Genomic DNA, 7500 nt, shown 5'->3' on the forward strand with positions numbered 1-7500 from the left:
AAGAGTCGGAGCAGCTCCTACATCTTCCATTGTTAGGGGAAGCCTTCTCCCCACCTTATATCAGAGACCACCCCGCAATCAAAATGACTCTCTTGGGAAGCAGGGTGTTCCCAAGAATTGCTCTTCCCCCAGAACAGCATGCCTGCTCAAGTCAGTTTGCTTAATGAGAACCCCTGGGCCCCCCCAAGAAAATCCTCCTACATGGCCCCAAACCCTCAGAAGTGGGCAAGGTACCCGCAAGGTACCCCTGGTTTGAACAGAGTGCTTTTTACTTCCCCTGTGATTAGAGGGGAGGGGTGGTAAGGGAGGGAGAGGGGACAGCAGGCAACCAGGATTTTAACATGAAGCCCGAGCTGTCTCATTCTTACTGCCAAGCACAGCAGCACAGTATAATCTGTTCACAGAAACAATTCATCTTCTAACCCATGTTCGGCTCTAACCCAACACTGTCTTTTGACAGATGGGAAACAGGCCTGGACACCTCATGGGGATTCGCTGTGTAGGGATCTGAAGTCCACTGATGTAAGCACGTCCCAGGTGACAGCGTTTCTCAGTGCCTCAGTCTCCCCATTCTGGTGGTTTAGTCGCTAAGTCAGTCCAACTCTTGCAACCCCATGGACTATAGTCGGCCAGGTTCCTCTGTCCATGGGATTGTCCAAGCAAGAATACTGGAATGGGTTGCCATTTCCTTCTCCATGGGATCTTCTTGAACCAGGGATCGAACCCTGGTCTCCTGCCTTGCAGGCAGATTCTTTACCAACTGAGCTACAAGGGAAGCCCAAGCTGGGGGCTAGCAGAGGATGGTTTCGATCCATCAACCTCTGGGTTATGGGCCCAGCATGCTTCCACTGCGCCACGCTGCTCTACCTCCCCCTCTAAAAGAACATTAATACCCTCTTCTAGGGATGTTCCCAGCCTTAACAATAGCTCTAGAAACCTATATGTACATTTTCCATGAATGCAATCAACAAACACGTTTTGAGCACCTCCAGAGTACCAGGTCCTGGGGATACAGTGGTGAGCATCACAAACCCGGTGTCCTGACTTCAAGGTGCTACCGATTTGGTCAGTTCAGTCTCTCAGTCGTGTCCGATTCTTTGCGACCCGATGGACTGCAGCACGCCAGGCCTCCCTGTCCATCGCCAACTCCCGGAGCTTGCTCAAATTCATGTCCATCGAGTCGGTGATGCCATCCAACCATCTCATCCTCTGTCGTCCCCTTCTCCTCCAGCCTTCAATCTTTCCCAGCATCAAGATCTTTTCCAGTAAGTCAGTTCTTCGCATCGAGTGGCCTATTTGGTAGAAAAGGACAAAGAAAAGCATTACCTTCGAGATAGTTAAGTGTTAACTACAGAGTGTACAGAAGCAGTGAGGAAAAGGCTACAAATCTCAGGAGGACCCAAAAGAGTAGTGGCGGCTACAGGAAAAAAAAAAAAGTCAAAGAATGGATCCCTGTAACCCTCTACTCTTCTTTGCCTTAACCAATCAGGCGTCAGCATCGCCGGACCGGCCGACCAATCAGAAGCCGGAACAGGAGCTCTAGTCGCCGGCAGAGGCTTCCCCGGGGAGTGGGGCCAGAGCCCGGGTGCCCCGCCCCACTCCGCCCGGCCCCGCCCCCATGGCGCCGGGCCCCGCCCAGACCACGCCCAAGGCCCGCCCCGCCGCGGCCAGCGGTGCCTGCCCGGGAGTCCCCTGGCCAGCGGCCGGCTGCTGGGGCCGAGTATTGTCTTAAACGCCGAAAAAAGAAGAAAGGCGGGAGGGTGGGGAACTGCCAAGTGACCGGGAGAGGATTTATAACATGTTCTTTCACCATCGACAGTATTGCGCAATGTATGAAAGAGACGGTATCGCCTGGACAGGAGCGTGAGGGCGCGGGCAAGGTAAGCCGCCCCCGGCCGGCTGGTCTGGGCGTGGAGGGCACCAGGAGGAGATCCGGGCTCACCTCTTACGCTGAGCCGCTGTCTTTCGCGGGGATCTGCGTGCAGGTCCGCGCTCTGGAGGGTCTCGTGCGCCTTGAGCAGTGTGGACGCGGCCCCAAGAGCTACGGTGTCTCCGAGGCGAGGTGGACGCGGCTCCCTTAGCTGAGACGTGTCCAGTGACCTGGGGGGACTGCCGAAGTGGTGTAAACGAGAGCAGGGGAGCCGGCTGAGGCGTCCCCCCACCCCGAAATCCCGAGGTCGTCGATACTGATCCCTAAGGCTGGGGTTGATGGTCCTCCTAACTCTTGGCGAGTGAGACTGGAGACTCGGACTATGACTGAGCCAGCGACCCGGGGGCAGGTGAGGCCGTGGACACGCGCCGTAGAACCACGAGCAGGTGTAGACGCGAGCGGGTGGCAGACGCAGAAAGTTTGCCAGAGCGTGCGGTGCCGGCGGCGCAGAGGGAGGGTCCACGCTGGGGCAGGGCCCCCCCGCCCCCCGCCCCCTGCAACCTCCGCCACCGCCGTGGGTCTCGGCCGCTTCCCCTGGCGCGAGGCGCCCTCGGGGGAACCCTGGACCCCAGCCTCAGGAGTGACTGAACCGAGCCCTAGAGGAAAACCAGAGATTGATTTCGAGCCTCTTGGGCACACCTGTTCTGTCTCCGCGGGAGCTTGGGGCATCTGCTTGTCACCTGGGAGGAATCTGAGGGGCAGAGGCTGGCCTGGTGTCCAGACACACGCTGGTCATCGACCTAGGGGACACAAACCCATCTGGTCCATGCCCGGAGCCCTGCTCCTTCTCTCCTTCTACTTCTGCCTTAGGGAGGAGAAAGGGTGCCGGGCTGCTGGTGCTGGGGTGCAGAAGAAACCTGGGGGTGGGGTGTAGGGAGTCCCTGGATCTGCCTCCCACTGCCTCTCAGGGGCTCCGGGTGACCCCACAGGTTCACGCAAGGGAATGACTGGAGGAAGGAAGGCAATGGTGAGAGGCGGAGTACTGGGCAGGTGATGTGAGTGCTCACATGCCTCGACCCCAGGGGAGCGCTGTCTGGTGCAGATCAAGTCGGGCAGGACATCCCTGTGACACTCCTCCGGAGGAGAAGGAAGACACCAACCCCAGTCTCTGCCACCGGGGAAGGGCAGAAGGGGGCCCACCGTCTGGAGGAGATGCTGGTCGGTCCAGGGTGGTTCTTGGGGGTAGCGCTGTCTCACCTCCCACTACTCTCTGTGCTTTCCACCCCTCCCCCCGTCCTGACTCCTCCTGTGTCTCTGTGATTCCTCCTACCACAGGTCCTTTGCACATGTTTACTTTTTTTTTTTTTTTTGACCAACAAGTAGTCATCAAACATCTACTATGTCCCAAGCACAGGCAATTCAGTGGCGAACAGGGCAGACCTCTGGCCTCTCGGGGACTTCCAGACTAGTGCAGGGAAAGAGATGGTGAACAAGAATCAGGAAAGGAATGGGGACAGGAGGCAACCTTGAGTGGCCATCAGGAAAGGCTCCTCTACAGAGGTGACGTGAGTCGGAAGGGTTAATGCTTCATCATCAGTCACCTCCTCCAAGAGGCCTTCCTTGATCTCCCCTGACTCGACACTTCCCCTATGATGCACTCTCATAGCCTGGGAACCTCTCCTTCCAGGGACATTTTTATGGCATTACTGGGTTAACGTTTGACTCCTCCCATCGGTTGTAAGTGCCAGGAGGGCAGGAGCTGAGTCTCAGGGTGTTTGTAGGCAAATCAAATAAAGGATGAGTAGAATTTTCCCAGAAAAATGGGAGCTGCTCAGCCAGATCAGTCACCCAGATGGCAGAAATTTTTCTTTCCTCTTCCCTGGCCTGGGTCCTGGGCTCCACACCCCATTTGCTATCCACAGAAACAAATGAAAAGAAACCAGCAGGCTTGGTGAGGAAGAGGGCAGGGAGAGGCCTGGCACGGATAGCCCGCTGAAGTGCCAAGGCTGGCCCTTGGGAAGCGAAGAGACTCTCGGGGCGGGGGGGGCGCCTGGGGACAGGTGAGTGTCTTTTTCTCTGAGCTCAGACCAGCCTACCCTCATTTGTGTGTCCCAGCTCTGGGAGGCTTGGCTTCCTTCAAATCCCACTCTGGGAGAAGGTGGGGTCGAGGGCCGGGGTACAGGGCCACGTTAACCGCCCTCCTCCCCCACATCTTGGACAGACAGGACCCAGAGTCAGGCCTCCGGGCCACAGATAGCAGCCCAGGTAATCTGTGGTTCATTTAAATTCCGGGCTGGAAAGGAGGAATCAGGCTTAGAGGGCCAACTCTTACTTTCATTTTTTTATAGTTTCTGTCCTCAGTGAATTTCTCCCTCCCGGGGCTCTTCAGACCTGTGCGCCTAGCAGCTTTCTGGTGGTAGATTACCGCTCTCACAGACGCCTGACAAAGCTTTTAGCACCCCCCCCACCCCCCACTTCAGGGGAATGAATGGCCTCCACGCACAGCTAGACAGTGTCTGCATGCTTTACTGACGGCAGGGATGGAAAGAAAACTGAAAACGGCTCCCCACCCCCCCACCCCCCACCCCCCGGCCCTCCTGACTGGAGTCGCTTTAAAAAATTAATTTGCAATGATTTAATCCCTTCTGTTCTATGGGGATCACCAGCATTTTAAAGATGTATTTAAATCAGATCACTGTTCCCCATTAAACCTTCACTGCCTCCCCCCACCCAGCAGAAAGAGCACTGGATTTGGAGTCAGTGGTTCACTGCCAAGTTCTGCAAATGACTGGGCTGTGTGACCTTGGGCAAATTGCTTAACCTCTCTGCACCTCCATTGGCTCCTCTGGAAACTGCGGTTAATGATAATCCTCCCCTCACAGGGTGTTGCGAGTATTAAATTAGATAACGTTCCGGGAAGAGCCACGCAGTGCCAGGCCTGTGTTTTCCGTTCCCCCAGTACTAGCTGTCCCTCTAATGAGCCTGGTGACCTTGGGCGGGCCACTCAGCCGCTCCTGGACTTCGATTTCTGCATCTGAAAAGCTCAGGGGTTGCCCTAAGAGAGGATGCCACTGAACCCCCCACCTCCAATCCTGAGCCCCCACTCAACTCCTCCTGCCCTCTGTCAGACACCCCCCACTCCCAGTCCTCACCACCCCCTTCCTCGTTATCGAAGCTCTCAGTTCTAATTGGAAAGGGTTCCCCCTCCCCAGCTGCCTCTCCTCCTGGCTCCCTGTGAAGTTGCAGAGCTGGGACCCCAGGGGCCTGCAGTTGTTGGCTCTTTTTCAGGAGCAATTAGCCACAAGCCTTGGAGGTGGCCTCTGTGGGCGTGTGGCCAGGCCACTGGAAGCCGGGACTCTGCTCCGTCTGTGGCCTGCAGGGCTCCCCCAGGCGCTGGGGTCCCCATTGCCAGTGGCGGGGAGGCAGAGTCCTCGGCAGAACCATTTCCATTTCTGTACTTTATGACTCCTTGAAGCCCTGAGTCTGAGTGTAAATTAGTTCTACCCTGTGCTTTTGTTGGCAACTGTCTGTTCCTTGGAAGCGAGGGGCTTTGTCAGGAAGAACAAAGCTGTTTGGTGTTTTTCTGATTTGGGGGAAGCGAGCTCCTGGGGGAGGGCTCATCGCTTCTCAATATCAGGCGAGAGTCCTTGGTTCTCAGACTCCTCGGTTTTGTTTGGGGTTTTTAACTCCTATGGCTTCAGAGTCACATATGTTTGTGTGTGTGTGTTGGCTGAGGGATTTTTTTCCTCCTTTTTGGCTTGCAGAGTGTATTCCGTGGAAGCTAATTCCAGGGACTGAACTTTTCAAATCACTGCTTCAACAGCTTTTAAAAATCTGGACCTAGTTATGCCTGTCATCCATGTGTAAAGATTTAGAAAAAAAATTCCAAACCCGAGGGTGGACACTTGCTGGAGACCTGAGGTCAGAGCCGAAATGTCGAATGCCTCTTGGGACGGGAGGGGACTAGAAGGGAACGCGGTCTGCTCGATGCCAGACATCTGGATATTTCGAAAACATCTGGGTGGCTGGATTTTTCAGGTTTCTGCCTGACATTTAATATCACAAACATTGAAGCTGCCTCCCGTCCCCATGTCCCCCGCGCACCCCCCACTGCCTCCCAAACACACACCCAATCCCTTCCCTCCCCTTCCTGACGGTAAGAAACATCCATTCTTTCCAATTCCCCAGCGTTTCCCCCCTACCGGAAATCTGATGGGCTTATGACATCATGGCTGGCTGCTGAGCGATGAAGTGGATGCCACAAAGAAATCCGACATATCAGATGGATTCTGTAATCAGTTTCCCTCCGGCTGTAGTAACAGGCGCGAAGTCAGGAGGATCTGAGCTTTGTTTAAAAAACAAAAAATAGAACTAAGACTTAACCTGTATTCAATACATTTTTTTTTTTCAAAAGCGAACAGACCTTTTGGACATCATCCTATTTGAATAGAAATGCTGGTTTTTATGAAATGAAAGTGGCTAATAAACCAGACCTGAAACTGCCTGGGAATGCATGTTCCATCTCTGTTGAGTTTTTGTGTGTCCTTATTCACTAATAAAGGAGGAACTGGAGATGTTTTCTCTCTTCGTTATTCAAATGGGATAGCTTTTTTTTTTTTTTTTTTGGAAGCCAATAAAATTCACTGGGTAAATTGCTGGTTTATGTTTTTCTAGGAATCCATTTTTATGGAGTGACCTTGGACCTGACCCGGTCTGCAAACATTGTGTTTCCCTCTGCTGGTTTTTCTGGCTGTGAAACTGTTAAGTGGATGCAGTTAAGCCTGCTTTTCAGTCTCCTCTCTGCAGGGAAGGGCTGGGACCTGGTGGGTCAGTTCGGGGATGAAAAGCCACTTTGAGAGGACAGAGCAGGGGAAGAGGCAGTAAAGGGGGCTGGGACCTGAGCCCCAGGGCAGCTCGGCAGGAGGAGTCCACCGTCTCCCCCATCCTCCCAAAGGGGAGCGAGGGACCTCAGAAATGACTCCTGACTAAGGCAGCTCACCCGAATGCAGGCTCGGGTTAAAGGAAGCTCAGGCTTCCCGGTGCTATGCCTGCCAGGCCCCTCATGTGGGCACGTGGGTCTCACGGACCAGGGTTGGAGTCTCAGCTCCTTGGTGGACAAGCTGTGGGGCCCTTGACCTTGCAGCCCTGTGAGTGGGCATAAGGACCCCGCCTTGCCTGCTGGGAGGAGCATGGTGCTGGACGCTGCCCACAATGCCCGGCCGCTTCTCAGAGCTGGGAGAGGCTGGGGTAGATTCTGGAGTTGAGTCCACTCTGCTGGCCACGATCTGCATGATGACCTTGATCTGTGTGATGTTCTCTGTGCCTTGGTTTCCTCGTCTGTCAAACGACCATCATAACAGGCAGACCTCATGGCTGGGGCAGCTAAAAGAACTAACGCAGCACACGCTCACCAAACCTTAGCTCTCACAGGAGATGTGCCTTGAGCCCAGCAGGCGGGGTGCTGGGTAGGACTGCGGGGCCTGGGATGGGAAGGGGTGTGTCAGGCTGAGCGCAGGTAGAGGATAATCAAGGAATGAATACAGCCCCGCTCCCCTCTTGGCATAGAACTCTCCATGGCTCCCCACTGCCCAAAGGGAACAAAGTTCCCCCCTTCCCCGGGCCGCAGGTCC

General features: G+C 55.0%; 1 long non-coding RNA gene across 1 annotated transcript; it reads left to right on the plus strand.

The window, feature by feature from the left end:
* Positions 1 to 1679: 1679 nt before the first annotated feature.
* On the plus strand, positions 1680 to 6371 carry LOC133043201 (uncharacterized). The gene is made up of 3 exons (XR_009689665.1): positions 1680 to 1880; positions 5635 to 5791; positions 6059 to 6371. It is a non-coding gene; the product is annotated as an uncharacterized LOC133043201 (long non-coding RNA).
* Positions 6372 to 7500: the final 1129 nt, after the last annotated feature.

This window comes from Dama dama, chromosome 22 (assembly GCF_033118175.1).
Source record: "Dama dama isolate Ldn47 chromosome 22, ASM3311817v1, whole genome shotgun sequence".
Lineage (NCBI taxonomy): Eukaryota > Metazoa > Chordata > Mammalia > Artiodactyla > Cervidae > Dama > Dama dama.